Genomic DNA, 23,700 nt, shown 5'->3' on the forward strand with positions numbered 1-23,700 from the left:
GGATGATGCTCCCAACAGTGGAGACAGGTAGGCCCAACTCCTTGGAAAGGGTTTTGTACCCCTTGCAAGCCTTGTGACCCTCCACGATCTTGTCTCTGTTGGCCTTGGAATGTTCCTTTGTCTTTCCCATGTTGACCAAGTATGAGTGCTGTTCACAAATTTGGGGAGGGTCTTAATTAGTCAGAAAAGGCTGGAAAAAGAGATAATTAATCCAAACATGTGAAGCTCATTGTTCTTTGTGCCTGAAATACTTCTTAATACTTTAGGGGAACCAAACAGAATTCTTGTGGTTTGAGGGGTTGAATAATAAATGACCCTCTGAATAAACTTTTCACAATTTAAAAAAAAAATAAAAAAAGAAATAACATTCTTTTTTGCTGCAGTGCATTTCACACTTCCAGGCTGATCTACAGTCCAAATGTCACAATGCCAAGTTAATTCCGAATGTGTAAACCTGCTAAATCTGCAGGGGGTTGAATACTACTTGTAGGCACTGTACATGTATCATCATGGATTTCTTCAACAATTTCTTCCACATTCACTGATTAGTGAAACTTTACTTTTTGTGTACAATCTACTTAATAAATCTCATTTCCCCTAAGCAGGGTGACTAAAACATTTAATAATAGTCACATAACTCACAATATAAAAATGAAAGGGCAAATTGTGCCAGATTTGATTAGATTACGTACTGTGGATGAAAATAGGATGTCTAAATTAGCAGCGTAGCCCGGGAGATCCATAAGAGTCTGCAAACAATGCAAGATGAAGTATGCACCTCCAGGCTTCCATTTTTAGCTTCCATATTCACCATTTCAATTGATATAAAGAATGAAGAAAATATTAGTGATTGTTTTATGTCAATACACTTTCGACACAGGAGATGAACGTTCAATGATAATATAAAGTAAATGTTTTAGACACAACTTTACTTCGTAATTACAGGATCCACGTCTTGTAACCAAGCAGATGAGAATGGTTTAATCCAAGTTTTAAAAATCCTAGCAACCAATGTTAGCATCTGCAGCGCCTTCCTTAAATCTCACTTCAGCATACAGTTGAGTCACACATTAAACCATGGGCAATTAGCAAAGTTTACAAAATGTACAGTTATAATGAGCAGAAATTGTTGTAAATTGAAGACTTTAATATTGCAATAATTACAGGAAACAATATTGGATCGTTTTTACTAACTAGATTTAATGACTACTTTGCCTGGACAATCAAAATATTACTGTTCTCTATTACAGTCACTGATTATACTAGAAGGTTACATTATACTTAGCGTCTAAGTATTTATATAGAACTCTAAAGTACATTTCAGGACATTGTATTTGTTAAGTAATATAGATTATATTATGGCTTTTAGATTATACCACCAGCAGAGTTGCTGTGCTATATCTTGAGACAGAGCAGAGAAAAATGGTTAAACACTATTTTAGGGCATACTCCAAGGCCATATACATCAGTCTAGACAACCCAAATATATTCACACAGTAGTTATTCAAGGGCTTTATTAAGAAACTATGAGCCACTATTATAATAGATAAAATATACAGTATATCACAAAAGTGAGTGCCTCTATCACATTTCTGTAAATATTTGAGTAAATCTTTTCATGGAACAACACTGAAGATATAACACTTTGATACAATGTAAAGTAGTCAGTGTACAGCTTGTATAACAGAGTACATTTGGTGTCCCCTTTAAATAACTCAACACACAGCCATTAATGTCAAAACCAATGTCAACAAAAGTGAGTACATTCTTAAGTGAAACTGACCAAATTGTGCCCAAAATATCAGTATTTTGTGTGGCTACCATTATTTTCAAGAATTGCCTGAGGCTATGTGCCCACGGGCGCTCGTACCTGCCGATGTATTCGCAGGTACGACCGCATGTTTCCCGCAGCTGCCCGCCGGCATCCGCAGCTATTTTTAGCTGCGGGATTCCAGCGGTATAGCTGCGGTAAACCTACGGACTTTCATGCGAATTACCTGCGGACGTCCCGGCCTCTATCTCCATAGCGGAGGTCCGGGATTTCCGCAGGTAATTCCGCAGGAATAATTGACATGCAGTTACGTGTGGCTATGGGACATCCGCACCATGTTCTGCAGCCGCACTTTTCCGCAGCGTGGACACAGACACTCCCCATGTCCCATCCATAGGATAACATGGGGAGTGTCTGTACATGCTAAAACCTGCAGATTTATCTGGAAAATCCAGAAAAATCCACAGGTTTTCCGCGTCAAAATCCGCAGAAACAAGCTCCCGTGGGCAATATAGCCTTAAGGGTGTGACCGCACTTTGCTTTTTACCTGCTTTTTACCTGCTTTTTCAACTGCAGCGTTTAATGCCAAAATGCATGTGTTCTGCTTTTCAGGCATAGTCTATGGGAATTTGGGTTTCTAGACCGCACTATGCAGTTCAAACTGCAGCCTTTTTGTGGCAGAAATTTGGGCAAAAATTCAGCTTTGCAGTGCAAAACCCAAATGGCAAAAACAATTGACATGTCAATTGTTTTTGGGTTTTGCATTTAATTATTTATTACATTTATTATTAATTATTTATTACATTTATTTATTACATTTAAAATTGTCAATTTTAATGTAGTAATTTTTAAATTGACACTGTCCATTATATATCTACAATAAGTATAGCCTTATTGTTTTACCATTTATTATTTATTTCTATTGCGTTTCTGTATTTGTCCCCTATGTTCCTCCATCTCTCGTTAATACTCTTATTCTTCATGCAAATGACTGCTATATGTGTCTGGTACACTTTTTTTGCTGTCTTTCTGCACTCTTTGCACTCATTGCCGCTAGATTGACAAAACCTCCTCTTCTGCTTGTCTAGCGCAAGCGCATTGTATCTGGTTCCCACGATAGTGAACTCTGGTCATCCCTCGGTTCCTTGAACTTGTATCACCTCTACCGCGCAGGCGCCCTAGCTTTTTTTCTCTGCACTCGCTTCCTATCGAAGCATGTCTCCTTTACAGAAATAGAATGCATACTAAGCATTAGAAAGTAAAAATCCCCGGACGCCTTTTTATATATAAATGTCCCCCTCTTTTTTTTATATATAAATGTCCCCCTCTTTTTTTTCTTCTTTACGATGTGGCTCTGAGTCATGAGCTCTGAGTCATACGGGCAGTCCTTAATGCATACATGGCTGTTTGCTCCTTATATGTAGGTCCAAGCGGCCTTGCTGTAATATGATTTCTTTTCCTGAGGAAGGAGACGATGTCTCTGAAACGCGTAGAAACTGTCAAATAAAAAGGAAATCTTTTAATTTACACGCATCAGTGGTTTTTAGCGCGGCATAAACCCGGTCTTTTCTTCTACCTGTGTGATACATTGATTTTCTGCCGGCAGAAGAGAGAACATTTATCCTATTACAATGGAGTGGCAAGTGCACATACTCAACTTGCATTGCAGTCATTCATTATGGGGTAGCTGAGCTTGGCTTTTTCCAGCAGCCTCATCGAGAATGAATGAGGTAACAGTCAGTTGCCCAAAATGCAGATCCATTTTGTAAGGGGAATAAAAGTTCTCTGCTGATTAGTGTTTGTTTCAGTGCTCAGACACCCACAGATCAGAAAGTTAGCACCTATACAACTGAGTCAATCACCATTCGTAAAAAAAATCTTAAAATTGTAACTAAAACATTCCATTCTTAATATCATTATTACATAGCCATTGATAGTTTTTAATGGAAATAGAAATAACTAACTGGAAAGAGTATGAAAAACTATGTAATATCAGGTATAATTCATGTTCAATCTATATTGCCTGGTTGTGCAGGCAATGTCTTTTGTAACGTAGTTGAATTATTACCCCATTAATCTTAGGTAACCAAAATGGAAATTGCCCATACGTAGAGATGAGTGGACCTATTGAAGTTTGTCTTCTGTGGGTTCAGCCGGACTTTGAATAAAATTCAGTTTGGGACTTGGATTTGACCTGAACCTCATTGGAAGTCACTGATTGGCAGTTCGGCTCTCCGCCCACATGCAGCCAGCCATAAACAGAGCACTGTTGGGGGACAGTGGGTGTGGTTTTTGAATTTTTTTTTTGTTCTCACTACATCCGATAACGCTGATTTTACTCCCAGTGAGAGCCATTCAAACACTGCAAAATGTTTGCACTGGGCTGAGCAGCGAGCGTACCCAAGCACAGTGCTGCTCAATCCAGTGATTAGCATATGTAAAGCACCCAAACTCCAAACTCAAACACTGATTTTTTTTGTACAGTTGGTGTTTGTTGCGAACATTGAACTTTACTGTTCAGGTTCGCTCATCTCTATCTGTAAGTCTCAAAGTAATAGCATGGGTCCATTGCAACTAATTTGGTATTTTCATGGGCCTAACTTGCAGCTAATCACACATCAGTGCAATGTCCTAAAAATCACCTTAAAAAAAAAAACAGAACATAAACTGCAAAAATGTGTAAAAAACACCAATGGATCTAAATAGTTTGCTTTCATTGCTACCTCAAGTATTCCCACCTTCAATGCAATCAGTTGTGTTTCCTGTTTTAGCCTATACAGCCTTTTTAGCCTATCAAAAACAAAATAAATCATGCAGTGAAACATATTTAAATAGAATACAGATATATATTGTCAATCTACATATTCAGCTCCAGTCTGTACTGCATGTGTCATGAGACCACAGTACAACCTGCGTTAAAGCTTGAAATTAACAGGCGTCTGGTTCCTTCAACAATGAAGTGTTTTTGTCACAATGGTTGTTACATTGTTTGAATGAATCGTGAGCAACTGAGCATATATAAGAGCCGGGGAGGAATTCCCTGATCTCAAAGTGGCCAGAGGATTATCGGTGTATTCGTGACGGAGACTTCACAAACTCTAAAAGTGACCTGATATTTCTTATAACTGTAAGTATTGCAATTTTTCAATGCATTGAATGTGATTATCTTTTTTCACTATGGGCAAAACAAGTATAGGTTCATAAATAACTAAAGAAATAAATATTACAATATGGTTGGAGGTCTCAAGAATGAAAAGGCATGGAGACAGTTAAATAGTCACTTAATGTATATTATGTAATTATGTAATTATGAAAGATTACAGACAATGTTAAAAGAAAAAACTAATCACTGAACCATAACTCTTACTAAAAAGTGATGTATTGATGTAATAGTTTTCAATGTTTCAGAATTGCAGTATAATTTATCAATCTGTGGATGTATATTCAAACATGGTGATAGCTGAAAGATATGACATAGACACTTTGAGTTAATAGATGGTAAAGATATAAAGAGATTTAGATAAATGAGTGATTTAGATAATGAGTTAGATTAGATCAGGATAGATGGGTAGGCTGATAGATAAATATGAGATAAATATGGATAGATATGAAGAGATCGAAAGATGGATAGATAGGATAGAGATAGATAGATAGATAGATAAATAGAGGGATAGATAGACAGATAGACAGACAGATCGACAGATATTGGCATATTCTGCAGACATTAGTATAATATGTATGGAGGCTTTTACAGTTGTCTTACTAGATGAACATAACAAGAAAATACAAATTCTACACAACCCATTATTTTCTTCACAACAAAAGCAAGTTGTCCACCACCCAACCTACTGTTACCACTATCAATATATAGATATTATTATTTTCCTTTGTATTCCAAAACCTGAACTCAAATTTAAAACACCAATTAGGCAAACTGATAAATACCTGCTGAAGGAAAACACTGTTAACACAAGAAGTCCCAGAGAGGGGTCATTTAACATTTCTATCTTTAGAACCCAGAGACAGGTCGAATGACCTGAAGGATTTGCGGTCTCTGTCGGCTCACTCGCCAACCGAGCTCCCTTTTTTTAGTAGAGGAGGAGTCTCCTCATTTGCAAGATAAAAAATTTCAAATTTACATTTTGTTTTGGTTCTAAATAAAAAAGATAGTCTAAGGGTTTGACCCTCTTTCGGGACTTCAGGGGGGAGCTCGAAATTTCTGGGACTTCTAATGTTAAGGAAACGTCAGCACCTAGACGCACAGGTATTTTCCTATGATTCTGCAAAACTATTGCTGTCTATTTGCTTTTGTTATCGAGTAATATCTGTGTGACTTGAGACAGTTATGAATCATCGTTCTGCAGATTTTGTTGATGCCAAAGTGGCAAAAACAACTTGATTTACCTTTACTAAAACTATGTTTCCCTATGAAGTTTCTTGCTATAGATGATACACCTCTGACACAGGGCGTGGTGAAGTTTGTCACTAAAGGAGGTGTCCTTCCTTATTATTACACTACATCTTGAAACCATTTCTTTTACCATTCTTGAAAATCTGTGGTCATGGTTATGTAAATATAACAAAGTTAATGATTGGCACTTTGGCAGTATTGAGCAGAGAAACCCTGAGTGTCAGAAGAAATGTATATCTTTACCTGTGAACTTATTTACAGATGTTATACCTGAAATATTTGAACATGTTGAGGTTTTTTGTGTGTTTGAATCAGAAAAACTACACAGAATAAATCATTCTCCCATTTATCTGGTACCAAACTAACCTCTCCCCAAGGGTAAAATATACTACCTTTTAGGTCCAGAACATCAATCAGGTTATGAAATATTATACAGTAAATAGTCTACAAAAAATTATCAGTCCTTCCCCATCTCCAGCATCCCCAGCATGGACAGGTTTATCTTTTTGTTAATAAAAAAGATGGTGGTTCAGGAGCATATAGTCATGGCCGAACGTTTTGGTAGCCTTGAAATTGTTCCCAAAAATGAAATATTTCTTCCAGAAAAGTATTGCAATAACACATTTAGGTATACATATGTTTATATCCTTTGTGTATATTGGAACAACACACAAAAAAAATAGACGAAAAAGGCAATTTGGAAATAATTTCACACAATACTGCAAAATGGGCCAACCTCAAGTTAATATATTGTTGCACCCACTTTGGAATAAATAACTTTGTATAGCCATCAACAAGCTTCTTTCACTTCTCAACTGGAATTTTGGATGACTCTTCTTTTGCAAACTGCTCCAATTCTCTCATATTTGAAGGATGTCTCCTCCAATAAGCAATTTTAAGATCTCTCCACAAGTGTTCAATTGGATTTAGATCTGGACTCATTGCTGCCTCTTCAGAACTCTCCAGAGCTTTGTTTCCATCCATTTCTGGGTGCTTCTTGAAGTATGTTTGGGGTCATTGTCCTGCTGAACCTAGGACATAAACCCAGCCTTCTAACACTGGGCACTACATTTTGACCCAAAATCCTTTGGTAATCTTCATACTTCATGATGCCATGCACAGAGTCAAGGCACCTAGTGCCCAAGGCAGCGAAACAACCCCAAAACATATTTTAACCTTCAGCATATTTGGCTGTACTGTATTCTTTTCTTTGTATTCCTATACAGTAAACAGTAGAATCATATACTTTGCCAAAAAACTCAATCTTGGTCTCATCAGTACACAAGATGCTTTCCCAGAAGGATTTTGGTGTATTCAGGTACATTTTGGCAAACTGCAGTCTAGCTTATTTATGTCTCTGTGTTAGCAGTGGGGTCCTCCTGGGTCTCCTGCCATAGTGTTTCATTTAATTCAATTGTGGATGGATAGTTCACACTGACACTAATGCACCCTGAGCCTGCAGGACAGCTTCAATTTCTTTGTGCTTGATTGGGGCTGCTAGCCATCATTTGGACTATCCTAGATTGTAACTTTTCATCAATTTTTCTCTGCTGTCCACACTCAGGGAGACTAGCTAAAGTGCAATGGATTGTAAATTTCTTGATTATTTTATACACCGTGGATAAAAAAACATCAACATCTCTGGAGATGGACTTGTACCCTTGAGATTGTTGATATTTGTCAACAATTTTGGTTCTCAAGTCCTCAGACAGTTCTCTTGTCCTCTTTCTGTTCTCTGCGTTTAGTGTGACACACACAGACACATGGTGCAAAGAATGAGTCAACTTCTCCCCTTTTTATCTATTTTCATGTGTTATTTTCATATTACCCGCACCTGTTACTTGCCACAGGTGAGTTTGAATGAGCATCACATGTTTGAAACAAAGTTGTTTACCCACAGTTTTGGAAAGGTGTCAACAATTTTGTCTGGTCCAACTTTGGGGTTTTGTCTCAGTTTCTGAATTTGCCTTTTTTCTCTCAGATTTTTTTGTGTTGTTTCAATACACACAAAGGAAATACACAGGTGTATGAGCAAACATGTGCAAGTGCTAAAATTTTCTGGGACAAATACTTCAGTGTCATTTTATCCCTTTGTCGAACTTACCTAATTCTTAATACGTTAAGTAATTTCTTAATCAAACATGCAGTACAGTGGATATAGTCTACACACCCTAGTTGAAATGTCAGGTTTTTGTTATGTAAAAAACACAAACAAACAAGAATCATTTCAGAACTTTTTCCAGTTTTAATGTTACCTATAATATGTACAATTCAATTGAAAAAAAGAATCTCTTTGAGTGGAAATGGAAAAATAAAGAACTAAAATAATGTGGTTGCATAAATATGCACTCCCTTAAAGAGAACATATCATTTAAAAAAGGCTATTAACATGCAGCTGTGGCATTAATCTGCAGGTTAATAGTGTTCTAAAACTGCTTGGGAAGTACACTGAAAGCCCGGCTATCGAGAGGAAATTAACTTTATTCCTTCAGGCAGCCTCTGGCTTTCAGTCATAGAGGCGCGGTAGAAGCAGTTTCAGTCACCACTCAGTACATGTTGATCAGCGGTGGTAAACCCTCTCCAGCACTGACTGACAGCCAGGTCAGCATTGAATCTGTACAGAGTCAGCTGTCAGTCAGTGCCGTGGCATGGTTGCAACCATCGCTCACTGTATACTGAGAGGTGACTGAAGTCGCTCTGATCACGCCTCTATGGCTCAAAGCCAAGGCTACTAGAAGGAAAAAAAGTTAATTTCCTCCAGGTAGCAGGGCTTTCAGGGCAGCTTTAAAACACTATTAACCTGCAGATTAACCCCATATCTGCAGGTTAATAGCAATTTTTGACGTGACAGTTTGTCTTTAAACTAATACTTTGCCTAAGTAATCTTTGAATTTATGACAGGATTCAGTCTTTTTGGGTAGGAGTCAGTCAGCATAGCATATCTAGAATTGGAAATTGTCGCCCAATTTTGCTTGCAGTAGTGCTCGATTGTGAGTACATCTCCTGTATACAACCCTCTTCAGGTCAACCCATCAATGTACATACTTTCGATTAGACTCAGGTCTGGGTTCTGGTTGGGCCATTCAAAATTTTGATTATCTTCTGGCAAAGCCATTGTTTTGTTAATTTGGAGCTATGCTTAGGGTTGTTGCCCTGCTGAAAGATGAACTTCATCTTCATCTTTTTAGCAAAGACATGAAGGTTCTGCAGCAAAATGAATATCTGGAAATGTTTATAATTCCCTTGATCTTGACTAAAGCACCAGTTCCAGCAGACAAAAACAACCTCAAAGCATAATGTTACTACACTGTGGAAATTATATTACTTTGCTTATCTACACTGTTGGCTTTGAACCAAACATACCGTTTGGAATTATGGTCAAAAAGTGCAACCTTGGAATCATCGCACAATAACATGGTTTCCCACATGCTTTCAGCAGACTTGATGTAGGTTTTGGCAAACATAGTCAGCGTGAATGTTTTTCTTTGTAAGAAAAGGCTTTAGTCTTGCCATCTTCCCCACTGACAAGACATATGAAGGATACAGGAGATAATTGTCACATGCAGTACTTGCGAGAAATTCCTGCAGCTCCTTTAATCTTGCCGTGAGCCTCTTGACAGCCTTGTAGATCAATTTTATTTTTCTCTTTTCATCAAATGATGAGAGACATCCAGTTCTAGGTAATATCACTGTTGTGCTAAATATAGGCCGATTCTTGCTACCCTACTTCACAGGCCAGACAAATGAAGAATTCGGGAGATTGTTTTCACATCCAGTACACAACCACTACTTGCCAGAAATTCCTGCAGCTCCTTTCAGGTTGCTACAGGCCTCTTGGCAGCTTCCTGAACCAATTTTCTTCATGTCTTTTCATCAATTTTTGAGAGGCTTCAAGTTTTACATAATGTCCCTGTTGTGCCAAGTTTAAGCCACTTCTTAATGACCACCTTTACAGTGTTCTATGATATATCTAATGCCTTGGAAATCTTTTCATTTCTTTCTACTGACTGAAAACTTTCAATAATGAGATCTCCTTGCTGTCTTTTAAGTGGTTTAAGGACCATTGCTTTTGCTGTAAAATACAACTACTACAAGAAAAAAAAAGTCAGGGAAATCCTACTAGGGCAGTTAATCTTTATATTGAGTTAACCAGAATCACAATAAATGATGACAGCTATGTACTAACAACTATGTAACATGAATTTAAATGTGACTTTTTAATTCTAAACACAACCACATCTCCAATCATAAGAAGGTATTCACACTTATGCAACCACATTATCTTAGTTTTGTTGTTTTTATTTTCCACCTCAAAATGATTTCAGCTTGTTTCTCAAGGGATTCTTACAGATTATGGATAGTGATGGGTGGACTCGCAGATACCCGGGATTGGCGGATCAAACCGGGTTTAAAAAAAAACAAACCTGGTTTGGGCCCAGAATTTTTCCCGGATATCTGGCCGATGCTTTAAAATGGTAGAAAAAGGGATAGGGGGATTGGACCAGGCACGTTATACTCACTGAGTCTTCACACGGCTATAAAGCTGCTTCAGGGGCCGCTCATTATTAGAGATGAGCGAATTGGTCGCGGTTCGGCTCGAGGTCGGTTCGCCGAATGGAGGTCCCGTTCGAGTTCGGTTCGTCGAACGTTCGACGAACCGAACTCGAACTGCATAGGAAACAATGGCAGGCAATCACAAACACATAAAAACACCTAGAAAACACCCTCAAAGGTGTCCAAAAGGTGATAAACAACTCACAACACAACACAAACACATGGGAAAGTGACAAGGACATATACTCATGCGAAAACAAAAGAGCTGGACAAGGAAAAAGAGGAGGAGACAAAGATATATGAGTATATGCAAGGAAACATCGATGCCATTACTGTGCAACTTGAGCCCTGCTCATTTTAGGCTTCCAATCTGGATAAATTGCCTGAGCTTGCCACGTACGCCTTGGGGATCTTGTCGTGTCCTGTAGCCAGCGTTCTCTCGGAACCTGTCTTCAGTGCTGCTGGGGGTCTGCTGGCAGATAAGCACACGTGTCTGTCCACTGACAATGTGGACATGGCTCTCAGAGGACTTTTCTTCCCCTGGGTCAGCCAGGGGACGGGAAAGGCACGCGTATTTTTGAGAGTGCTTCATGCAAAGCATCTGTTTCATTTTGAAAAGGGGGATCAAGTGATGTCAGTCAAGTGGGGTGTGTATGGCCCAATTAGTGGAAACGAGGGAGACTGTGGTTGGAGTCCCCTCGCTGTGTTTGTAAAAGAACCAAGATGAACAAGTCATGGCTCTCAGAGGACTTTTCTTCCCCTGCGTCAGCCAGGGTAGGCGAAAGGAACGTGTATTTTTGAGAGTGCTTCATGCAAAGCATCTGTTTCATTTTGAAAAGGGGGATCAAGTGATGCCAGTCAAGTGGGGTGTGTGTGGCCCAATTAGTGGAAACGAGGGAGACTGTGGTTGGAGTCCCCTCGCTGTGTTTGTAAAAGAACCAAGATGAACAAGTCATGGCTCTCAGAGGACTTTTCTTCCCCTGGGTCATCCAGGGGACGTGAAAGACACGCGTATTTTTGAGAGTGCTTCATGCAAAGCATCTTTTTCTTTTTCAAAAGGGGGGTCAACTGATGCCAGTCAAGTGGGGTGTGTGTGGCCCAATTAGTGGCAACGAGGGAGACTGTGGTTGGAGTCCCCTCGCTGTGTTTCTAAAAGAACCAAGATGAACAAGTCATGGCTCTCAGAGGACTTTTCTTCCCCTGGGTCATCCAGGGGACGGGAAAGACACGCGTATTTTTGAGAGTGCTTCATGCAAAGCATCTTTTTCTTTTTCAAAAGGGGGGTCAACTGATGCCAGTCAAGTGGGGTGTGTGTGGCCCAATTAGTGGCAACGAGGGAGACTGTGGTTGGCGTCCCCTCGCTGTATTTTACATGATTTTCGAAGGGCATGACATGCCTAAGAGGTTGAGTTTCATCATCTGCAACTTGTTGGCAACAGAAACCCTTTTGAGACCGAGGATTTTCGAGACCTTATGCCCATTGCAGTGCCCCAAGAGCCGATGGCCAGTCGTCACTCATTCTCCAAGAAAGGCGTGCCCGCGCTACCACAGCAGGTCGCACACAACCTCACCGATTCCTTGAGAAACACTGTGTGTGACAGGGTGCATTTCACCACAGATACTTGGACCAGTAAGCATGGACAGGGGAGTTACATGTTGCTGACTGGGCACTGGGTAACTATGGTGAGAGATGGAGAAGGGTTTGCTGTACAAGTCTTGCCATCCCCACGACTTGTGTGTCAATCCTTTCTCTGTATGTACAAGTTCCTCCACTGCTTCTGCCTCCTTAACCTCGTGTGGGTCCTCCACCTCGGCCCAAACTCTGTGTGGTCAGGCCACCCTTCCTTGTAACTGCGCCCAAGGAATCCCACACACCTCCTTACTATGCTGGCAGCAGAGCTCAAGGCCATCAGGCGGTCAAATGTTTACTTTGAAATGTAGGGGAAATGTGAGACACCGCTGAGGAATTGTGGATGGTTAGCTCTGGAGAGTGAGACCGAGTTTCATCAATGGTTGTCTACACTCAACCAGCAGTCAGGGAAGGTCGGGTGCGCCAATGATGCAAACCAGTCTGCGAGCCTTCTTCAGGGCAATGTGACACACGTGCCTTATATGGCTCACGTGTTGAACCTGGTTGTCCAGCAATTTTTAAAACACTATCCCGGCCTACATGGCCTTCTGCAGAGGGCACGGTGTAACGCCTGCCTGGATCGACACACTCAGATGGGCTGTAAAGGATAGGCTAGAGGCAAGCCACTCACCAATCTGGACACCCAGAACCCTGAAACCCTTTAACCCCTATACAGTGATTTGGAATTACACAGGGCCCAAGTTGATCAATACCTGTGGAAGGCTGCAGTTCCAGAGAATAGTAGTCATGCAGGGTCAAAAACATTAATTGAGGAAGAGGAACAGAATGGGATGGCCAGGACTTAATCAGAAAACAAGCAGAGGTGAAATGCGGATCGGCCAACGAGGTACATAAACAGCAAGCAGGAAAAGTAGTCAGGTAACAAGCACACAAACTCATATAACTGAACTGGGGGTAACAGTAACAAGAGGTTCATAGCTTTGTCTGGCAGTGGTCTGCAGACAGGAGGGGCCTAAAAAAGGGTGTGGTGTCTTCCCATTGGTTGTAGCTGAATGATGGTACTTCATCTGTGAGATACCCACCACCTACATTCAGCCTGTGGTTCTGTATCTGTCAAGGTAACGCAACCCAGTGGGTGACCATAACCTGCGTCCAGGCATCGACTCCTTTCCCATCATCAGCACTATGCACGAAAGGAACACGTTGTCACCTGGCGACCGGAGTACAAATTGATTGAGTGGACTACGTTGGTGCCTTAACAGCCGTGTGCGGCAATAATGCAAACCTGTCTGCGGCCCTTCGTCAGGGCAATGTGACACACGTGCCTTGTATGGCTCACATGTTGAATCTGATTCTCCAGCAATTTTTAAAATACCATCCCGGCCTACATGGCCTTGTGCAGCGGGCACGCTGCTATGTGCTCACTTTCATCCTTCGCACCCAGCAGCTCAACAACTTTCATCGCTCCTGAAGTCTTAGGGTCTGGTGGTTAAACGCCTGAAATGCGATGTTCCGACACGCAGAAATTTGAATCTGCACATGTTTCAGCGTCTGTGGCAGCACCGCAGAGCCCTGCTGAAATACGGTATGACGTATACCCTGGGCTAACTTAATCCAGAGGTGGTGCAGATCACGCTGCTGGAGTGGTGTCAGATCAAGGACCTATGCACCCTTCTACACAGTTTACAAATATCGACGAAGATCTTTAGCACTGGCGATGCCATTCTCAGCGTGACAATTCTGGTCATCTACAAGATGGAGCACACTGTATGCATTATTCGGAGTCAGGTGTTGGTCCAAGAGGAAGGGGAGGAAGTACAGGAGGAGTCATATGCAGAAGGGATAATAATATCTACAAGGTCCAGACGGTGAGCGGCACCAAGGCGGAAGTCAAGGGACGGTGGGGGAGAGGGATTAACAAGGGCGCATAGTATCAGCAAAAATTGTTGAGGAAGGTGCAGGAGCCCATGAAGAAATGGAGGACGAACTGGCGATGGGCATGGAAGACTCAGCAGATGAGTGAGAGCTTGCTCACATTTCGGTTGTGCGAGGTTGGGGGGAGAGGGCAGAGGAAGGAGGCACGATTCTCACCTCTCTGCCACCAACACACCAAGGACTTGGTCCTCCTGGATGCACAAGACACATGAGCGCCTTCTTGCTGCACTACCTACAACATGACCCTCGGATTGTACGAATTCGAAGTAATGCTAACTACTGGGTTGCCAAACAGACAAAATTTGGCGAAATAATTCCTGCCATAGAAAGGGACGCACGTAAACAGGAGTATCTGCAGAAGTTGGTACGCAATCTTAGATCTGCTTTTCCAGTAAACACCAGTGCTGCACAGAGTGAATCTCAACGCTTTGTCATGGATAGGAGGAAATGGGCTTTTACTTGTCCACATCTGAGGGACCGAGGGCTGGCTGTTGTGCTGAGATGGCATTGAGTACGGTGTCCCTGCAGAGTTGCACTTTTGGTCATATACCAAATGAGTTGAAAAAGGACAAATGCTGGTGGAAAGGGGAACAGGTGTGTTGGAAAGGGGAAAAAAGTTTTTGTCCGTGGGTTTGGTGGTTAAGCAAAAGTAACATTTGATGAAGAAACACCATCTGTTACGGTGGGACTGGCAGATTTGGATAAGGTGGTATATACTATGTTACCGGTATATAACGAAAATTAATAAGAAAAGAAAGAGAAAGGTATATATCCCCATCAGCAGTCAATGTCCACCGTGCTCCCAGATGGAAAAGGAGAGGTTGGCAACTGGAAGGTTAGGTGGAGGATACAGATCTGTGTGGCTATGAAACTACTAGTTGCCTGAACCGAGTTAGACGCCACTCGGATCTTGAGACTGGGAGCCCTGTTAGCGTCACAGGGTCCACACGCCCACCCAGCCCAGGAACTCCCTGTTAACATCACAGGGGCCATTCAGTATGCTGACCATGTGCATTGGGGCCACACCTGTGGACAGCAGGCGCATCAGCAGCAGCAGGCCTGTTAATGCCACTGGGCTGCACAGGCAGGACTTGTAGGACAGGAGCTGGCCTTAACCGTTCTGCGTTACCAACTGTGGTGGCGGCCTGCATCGACACCCTATCCCTGCCTACCTCTGGCCTAAAGCCGAAATGGGTTCAACACATGGAGGTGTGCTCTTTCGGAGCATAATAGAAGACTGCGCACCTCCTTGTTGGCTCCAGCCCGTTTTATAACCTGGGTCCGCCCCAAACCAGGGTGGACCACAATGCACCTCCTGGAGACAAAAGCAGAGTGACACGTCATGAGTGGCATAACTAGCGTCCTATTTGGAACCGCAACTTCAATAATGACCTCATGGCTGCCACGACACAAACACCTCACCAGTCATCGTCTGACCATCAATAATGAGGTGACAAGTCATAGGGGCGGGCCTCTGCAAGCCATTTGGGAGTAGCCTGGCCACATCGTCAGGATACCTGATGCCCTGTGGTCTATATGGGCCCCCCCACATCAGGGGCAGGGCCAAAGAGTTCATTACCGGACCTAGTTTCTGATGCAGTAAGTGCCTGAGCATGGTCAGTTGCATGAAATAGAGTCTCTGAAAAAAGACTATCAGCTTTAGCATGGTGTCTCGGCACAAAACAGGACTTAGACCTGGCACGGAATGCAAGTACCTGTGCAAAGAGGCTTTTCACACTAAGTGTGGGAGCATGCGCTGTATCCCGAAATGAAGACTTAGCGTCAGGAATGGCACAGTCAGGCTGAGCATACTCACTAGGCGAAACACTGTAGTTAGGCTGCAGCTGGGGTAAATCGGCACACGCATGCGCACTAGCTGCCTCTCCACACTTACACGTGGAGGAGAAATTGCTCTTCGGGTGTGGACTTGGAGATGCTGTCTATGAACAGAAGGAAAAGCTAAAGGAAGCCTCACTTTCTATCCCTCCGAATTATCAAATGCAGCAATGAATTCCCTGAGTTTGCTATAACATTAGCGTAGCAAAATGTGCATGAGGGTGTCCTGCACAGGTGCTAGAAATAGCTTGGCACCAGTGGGACAATAATGAAATACAACATCCAGTTCTATGATGCCACTAAATGGCAGTATTTTTTGCTACCATTATAGCTTATTAAAAACAGAGCAGGAGGGTGTCCTGCACAGGTGCTGCACATAGATTTGCACCAGTGGGGCACTAATGGAGTACAACAGCCACTTCTTGTATGCCACTAAGTTTACTCAATTTTTGGTATTATAAGGTCTTAGTAAGTAACAATGAGTTTGAGTGTGCAATGCAGGCAGACGTGCTGCAAATATCTTTGCACTACTGGGGCAATACAGCAGTCCAACAACCACGTTTAGGATGCCACTAAGTTCAGTCAGTGTTTGCTAGTATAATGGCTTAGTAACAATGAGTTTGAGTGTGCAATGCAGGCAGACGTGCTGCAAATATCTGTGCACTAGTGGGAATATACAGAAGTCCAATAGCCACGTTTAGGATGCCACTAAGTTCACTCAGTGTTTGCTAGTATAATGGCTTAGTAACAATGAGTTGGAGTGTGCAATGCAGGCAGACGTGCTGCAAATATCTTTGCACTACTGGGGCAATACAGCAGTCCAACAGCCACGTTTAGGATGCCACTAAGTTCACTCAGTGTTTGCTAGTATAATGGCTTAGTAACAATGAGTTGGAGTATGCAAAGGGCAGGAGGGTACAGTGGCAGGGTTGTGGGTCTCTGGGTAGAGGAAAGAAAGCCTGCCTTTCTATCCTCCCTAATGGGGAAATGCAGCGAGGAAATCCCTGACCTTAGCTACACAGACGCTGTCATCTTGTGTAGCTGTTAAACTCTGTTTTCACGGACCTGTCACCTATGGCTCTGACCCTGCCGGTATGAGCCCTTAAAAGGACTGATAGAAAGTGCTATCCCTAAGCTGTCCAGCGCTGTGTATGGAGCGTATACAGCAGTATCGGCGATAGGAGCTGCGCCAGTGATGTCTGACACCAAGGACGCAGAAGGCAGATAATGGCGTGCTGGAGGAAAATGTCCGGTTTTATAATGCAGGGACATGTGACATGGACATCCTATCACACATGCAATTGCTTCTCTGGCTAAAAGTCCACTTAGCTGTGTGTGTGTCTGGGATTGGCTGACATGCTGGCCCGCCCCACTACACGCACGCGCTTAGGGAAGGAAGACAAGGAAAAAAAAAAAAAAAAATGGCGATCGCCATTATACATACAGCAGTGATCTGAATGCGCTGTTCCCGCACACTATACACTGAAATGTCATAATAGTGTGAGTCACAGAGTGACTTACACTATTACAGCGGAAAGCCAGCTAGGAATTAGCTGTTTTTTTTGCTGTTAGAACCGTTCTCGAACGTATCTAGAACTATCGAGCTTTAGCAAAAAAGCTCGAGTTCTAGTTCGATCTAGAACAGCCCCAAAAATCACTCGAGCCGCGAACTGGAGAACCTCGAACCGCGCTCAACTCTACTCATTATCCTTCATATATATGCACCGCATCCTCCGCCCACTGGCAGTCCCCGCATCTCTGATTGGTTGCAGTCAGACGCGCCCCCATCCTGTGTGACAGTGGTAATGTGTTTATTTATAAATAATTTTAAAAAACGGCATGCGGCCCCCCAATTTTGATTCCCAGCCATGATAAAACCTACAGGCTGGGGACGGCAATGGTTATTCGGGCCCCCAGCCTAAAAATAGCAGCCTGCATCCGCTCAGGATTGCACGGCTGTTTCCTAGTAGGGTTTTATTTACCATGTTCACTATATGGTAAAACTGACCAGGCATTATGATTCCCCATGTCATTACAAGGTCGTAGATGCCAAACATGTACTATTTTACTTTTATCTAAGTGGTGAAAAAAAATCAAAAGTTTGTGAAAAAAAGAATAGCGCTTTGTCGCCATTTTGCAAGACCCGTAGCGTTCTCATTTTTGTGGATCTAGGGGTCAGCTTATTATTTGCATCTTGAGCTGGCATTTTTAATTATACCATTTTTGCATAGATCGCCTGTTATTGCATTTAATTCCAATGTTGCTGCGACTAAAGAACCGTAATTTTGGTGTTTGGAATTTTTTTCTCGCTACGCTGTTTACCGAACAGATTAATTGATTTTCTATTTTCATAGATCAGAAATTTCTGAATGTAGCGATATCAAATATGTGGTTTTTTTTGTTATAATGGTTTTATTTTCAATGGGGCAAAACAGGGGAGATTTGAACTTTTAGGGGGTTTTTTAGATTTCTAAAACTCTTTTTCCTTTTTTTATTGGTTTTCCTAGTCACCCTAAGGGACTTTATGATTAGACAATCCGGTCGTTTCTGCTGATCAGACAGATGCTTCAGCATTGCACTGATCAGCAAAAATGCTGTGCTCCTATGAGTGTCGGCGCTCTGCCAGCATTCACAGGAAGTGAGTCATGGCAGCAACAGGGGTCATCATCTGATCCCGTGCTGCCATGCCAACACATTGGCGCCCTGTGATTGAGTCATGGGGCTGCCGATGGCGGTGGGAACGGTGCAGTACCCGTTGGAGCGCATTAAATCGTGCTGTCAAAGATTGACAGCGCAATCTAAGAGGTTAAAAGGCCCTGGTGGATTGGAGATGTTAATATTAATATTGTTCATAATTAGTTTCAGCCTATTGGTTTGGCCCTGCACACCAGTCACATTTTCTCATATAGTAGGTGAAATAAGTATTGATCACGTCATAAATTTTCCAAATAAATATATTTCTAAGGGTGCTATTGACATGAATTCTTCAACAGGTGTCGGTAACAACCCATCCAATCCACACAAGCAAAGAAATCAAACCATAGATGTCCATAACTTAAGTTAGGTGTGATAATTAAAGATGAGTGGGCCCAAATTTTAACTTTTGCAAAAGAATGTGTTCAAATTCGGGTGCTTTACGTATGTTGACCACTGGAGCGTGATTCACTTTGTTCAGGTACACTCGGTACATGGCTCACTGCGATCCGCTTGCAGCATTTGAATGGCTCGTACTGGTGGTAAAATCAGCATTATTGGATGTATTGTTCACACTTATAACAAAAATATGTGAAAAACTCACCCTCCTCCCCAAGAAAATGCTCTGTTTATGGCTGGCTCCATGTGGGTTGAGAGCCGAACTACCCAATCAGTGACTTCCACTGAAGGTCAAGTCCAGGTCCAGAACAGAACTTTATCAAAAGTCCACCTGAATCCGCGGAACCAGAACTTCCGTGGGTCTGCTCATCTTTACTAATAATGAGAAATAACACAGGTAGAAAAGAATTGAGTACACTCACTGAAATGTATTATCAGGTGTGATTTTGGCCAATTCTTCCACACAAAAATCTTCAAATCCTGAAGGTTCCATGGGCTTCTGCAATGAACTCTAATAGATGGCAGCAGTTTTTTTTATCAAGATTGTCTCTGTACATTTTTACATTCATCCTTCCTTCAATTATAGAATGTGTGCCAGTGCCGTATGCTAAATAACTGCCTTTTTTCTGTCTCATGTGACCAGACTAGATTCTTCCAGTATTTCGCAGGCTTGACTAAATTTTCTTGAACAAACTTTAAATATGCTTGAACATGTTTTTTTGTTCAGCAATGGAGTCTTGTGTGGTGAGTGTGTACACAGGTCATGGAGGTTGAGTGCACTACTTATTGTTTTCTTTGAAACAATTGTACCTGCTGATACCAGGACATTCTGTAGCTCTCCACGGATGTTCCTTAGCTCTTAGACAACTCTTCTGATAATTATTTTCACTCATCTGCCTGAAATCTTGCAGGGAGCACCTGGTCATAGCCAGTTTATGGTGAAATTGTATTCTCTCCACTTCTGTAACCAATACTATCAGTTTATTTTGCAACAATACAGTTGTGAAGGTCTTGAGACAGCTGCTTTAGGACAATGGTTTTACCCATCATGAGATGTTTCTTGTGTAAGACTTTTGTGACGCCCTGGACTAGCCAGGTAGTCACAGGTAGACCCCCTGCCCAAACACCAACCCCTAAAAAGGTGTAACCAGCAAACCTAAAAAAGCCTGAGTCACCCCTCTCAGGTCTTGACGTTCACACCCGGGGGCGGAGCCAGGCTGTTGGCCATGCCCTCCGAGGAGTTCGGATAGCCTGAGGTGGGAAAAACACGGAGAGATCTGTTAGGGCTGTTAGGGAGGAGAGGAGAGTAGTCGCAGTGTGTCAACGTCTGTCAGGGATCTGGGTAGGAGCACAGATACCCTGTGACCAGGAGGCAGACGGTGGTTGCTGCCTGCAGGAGCCGGGAAGACGGCTGGTGGAACCGTAAGGGACCGGGACAGGGTAGTGGCCTGCCGGTACCGAACCGGGGAACCAACTGGAAACCGGAGCACCAGGAAGGGTACTCAGACCCAGAACGAGGTCCAGAAGCCTCTGGACCACATTGAATTCACTGATTGATGTCTTGACCTTAGGTCCTTTCCCGTCCCAAGACCCGAAAGACGGCAACAGCCCACCGAGGGGGATAGAAAGCCACCGCCCAGGCAGAGAGATCCCACGGGCCAGTGCATGTGGGCAAACGGGTTCCCCGACACACATAAAGCCGGGGAGCGGACTACCGTTGCTGAAGCATAGGCAGTCAAGTTCTACCATAGAGGTGCAGGAGAAAGGCGGGAACCACCAACCTGAGTAATCGGCAAAGCGTAGCCGGCTGCGGGCACCGACCACCATCCTTTTTGGTTTACCAGAGACTCCGGTGTATCTGTCATAGTGAGTACAACAGTGCCCTCGGGCCGCACATCGCACCGCACAATCCCGCCTACACCTCACAACCACTGGGCCCCGGGACCATCACCCCCTGCCAATGGAGGGGTCAACACCAGGCAGCATAACACCATCCCCGGGAGCCTAGTCAACGTCAGCGATGGTGTCCACATTCACCACAACCCGTGGGTGGCGTCACAAACTTACATCCCTAAACGCCACGGCCTCGGTCATGAACCTTCCCCACTGAAGTCCCTACACGTAGCACCAGCTTCCCTTCAGAGCGACGTGACCCCCGGGTCCGGGAGGAGCTCGAGCCACCGACGAGCACGGATCCTAGCGGCTCGGCAGCCGGCTGAGCCCTGGGGCGGTACACATCGACTCTTCTGGCATCATGAACAGGATTGAACCCATCCCCTTACCGGTGGAAGTGCGCCTTGAAGCAGAAGTCAGCGGTGACCCGTTGAAAAAAATTTCAGAATCCGCCATCTTGTCACTATCCCTTGGCGCAAGTTTCCCACCAGACCCGTCTTCCCCACGAAAAGAGCGCGAGAGTTGAAGCCCCGCCCCCTGGGAACAGAGCGGTGCAGAAAACTGTGCGGCTAAAAAGTGAAGCTGAACAGAAAGAAAGCGGAGTGCCCCTGAAAAGACCAAGGGGGAGAAGCAGGAAGATGTCCGCGCCCAATCTCGATGGTGGAGTGGCGCCAGCCGCTGGAGTGGCAGCGCCCGCGGATGTGCCCGGTGATGGAATGCAGCGGCGCTCGCTCCGGTCGCAGGAGCGTGGGAGGCCGTGGCTCCGGCAGTTGCCCAGGTAATGCCAATCTCCTTGCCCTATGTGCCCGGTGCTGTTTTGTTACCCCAGTACGATGGGAAGCCTGATGCTTTGCAGGTGTTCCGGAAGAAAATGTGCACGATCCTAGATTTGTATGCTATGACTGGCAAGCAGCGTGCAGTCCTGGGGCAGCTGACCGGCGCGGCTGAGCAGGAGGTGGAAACCTGGGCAGACACGGACCGGGCCTCGGTAACCGCCATTTTTGATAAACTCCAGGTCGCCTTTGAAACCCGCACGGAAGCGGAGTTGCGGATGCAGTTTTACCATTGCCGACAGCGGCCAAAAGACAGTATAAGAGAAACGCCACAGCCTCGGCTTCCCCACCAAAGTCCCTACACGTAGCGCCAGCTTCCCTTCAGAGCGACGTGACCCCTGGGTCTGGGAGGAGCTCGAGCCTCCCCCGACGAGCACGGATCCGAGCGGCTCGGCAGACGGCCGAGCCCCGGGGCGGTACACTTTGGTATTGAGACAGCTTTTTATGGCCATCAGTTCAACCAGTTGATATTATTTTTCAGTAAGTGGCAGGATTCCTTTATATTTACAGATAGATTTCAGTTGGTGACATGACTTTCCTCCTTGTGTTGTCTATAGTGTTTAGTGGGATTGATGAAAAGCTCTTCCTATCCATTCCCTATTTAGGGCCCAGCAATAGGGATACCTAGGGTCAGGTACCTGGGTCGGCACATAAGTACAAAACCTATCTAGGGTGTTGAGGGACCCCAGGATCCAGCAGTAGGTTTGGTCAGGGGGTCACCATCTTCCCTTTCCCTAGACACAGGGTTTTCCTTCCCTTCCCTTTCGCCATTCGCTTGGTACTTAATAAATCAAAAGAGAGGGAGGAGTGAATCCGTTCCGGTTAACAGACCACTGCACTGGTCCTGGGTGCTCGTGGAAAAAGGAAGGAGATCCAGATAGTCCACAATAAGAAAGAAAGTTATGGCACTCACAGTAAAAATCCAAATCTGTTTTTTATTTGTTCCATAAAGCAGGATAAAAGAGCCGTAAGAGGGCCGGGTGCAGGCTCCCCGGGGACGACGGCCGTTTCACACCTCCCAGTACCCCACGGGTCCAATTCGCTTGGTACTAGCATGATACTACATTTTTAAAAATATATCCATGCACATGAATAAATTTTATGTACAGAAATGTTAGTGTTGTATAATATACAACTGGACTGGAAGTTTAGTGCCACCTAGTTTAAGTAGCAATCTTAAAAGTCAAAATTAACCCTTTAAAAGGGATAACCACATGACCTAAGATAAGACACCAAAACAGAAAATCCATGTACAGACATGTTTTGGGGTTTTTGTTATTCAGTGCAGTACCGGTAAATCTCACTAGATATGTTGCCTCTGGCAAGGGGTCTTAAATTTGCAGATTTAAATATCTAGGGGAACATTGCATAGACTATGTGGAAATTTCATGCAGTGACTACTGGGGTTCTGACAGGTATAAGAGAACTCCTAGCAAGCTCTGCAACACACGGGCTACACATTGAACACGACACAATGGTGAGCCCTCATGCTAAGGAGAGGGGAGCGAAGTCACCGCCTGAACTTGCCTGATCCCTGCACTCCCTAAAGTCCCTATATGGGTCCTTTCCCTCATCGCTGATCACATGCCCTGAAATCACCCTGGCTAGTGAAAAGGCCAGCAAGAGCACTAGTCTTGCCACCGCAATAATACAACAACAGGGAAGGAAGACAGACAGGGAGGAAATAGACACAAAAGGAAAACACTCCAACCTCCCCTAATGCAGCTAAATACCACAGCTGCAACTGTCTTGTGACATCTTCTCAGCTTCTTCTGGAGACTGG

General features: G+C 43.7%; 1 protein-coding gene across 1 annotated transcript in view; it reads left to right on the top strand.

Moving 5' to 3' along the window:
• The first annotated feature begins 4,830 nt into the window (after nt 1-4,830).
• The window catches only part of PTH (parathyroid hormone), a 97,026-nt gene continuing 78,156 nt past the window's right edge, over nt 4,831-23,700 (top strand). The window contains exon 1 of the mRNA XM_075333573.1: nt 4,831-4,898. The gene's annotated coding sequence lies outside the window, so the exon portion shown is untranslated. The remainder of the gene's footprint in view (nt 4,899-23,700) is intronic.

Source organism: Anomaloglossus baeobatrachus, chromosome 2 (genome assembly GCF_048569485.1).
Source record: "Anomaloglossus baeobatrachus isolate aAnoBae1 chromosome 2, aAnoBae1.hap1, whole genome shotgun sequence".
NCBI lineage: Eukaryota > Metazoa > Chordata > Amphibia > Anura > Aromobatidae > Anomaloglossus > Anomaloglossus baeobatrachus.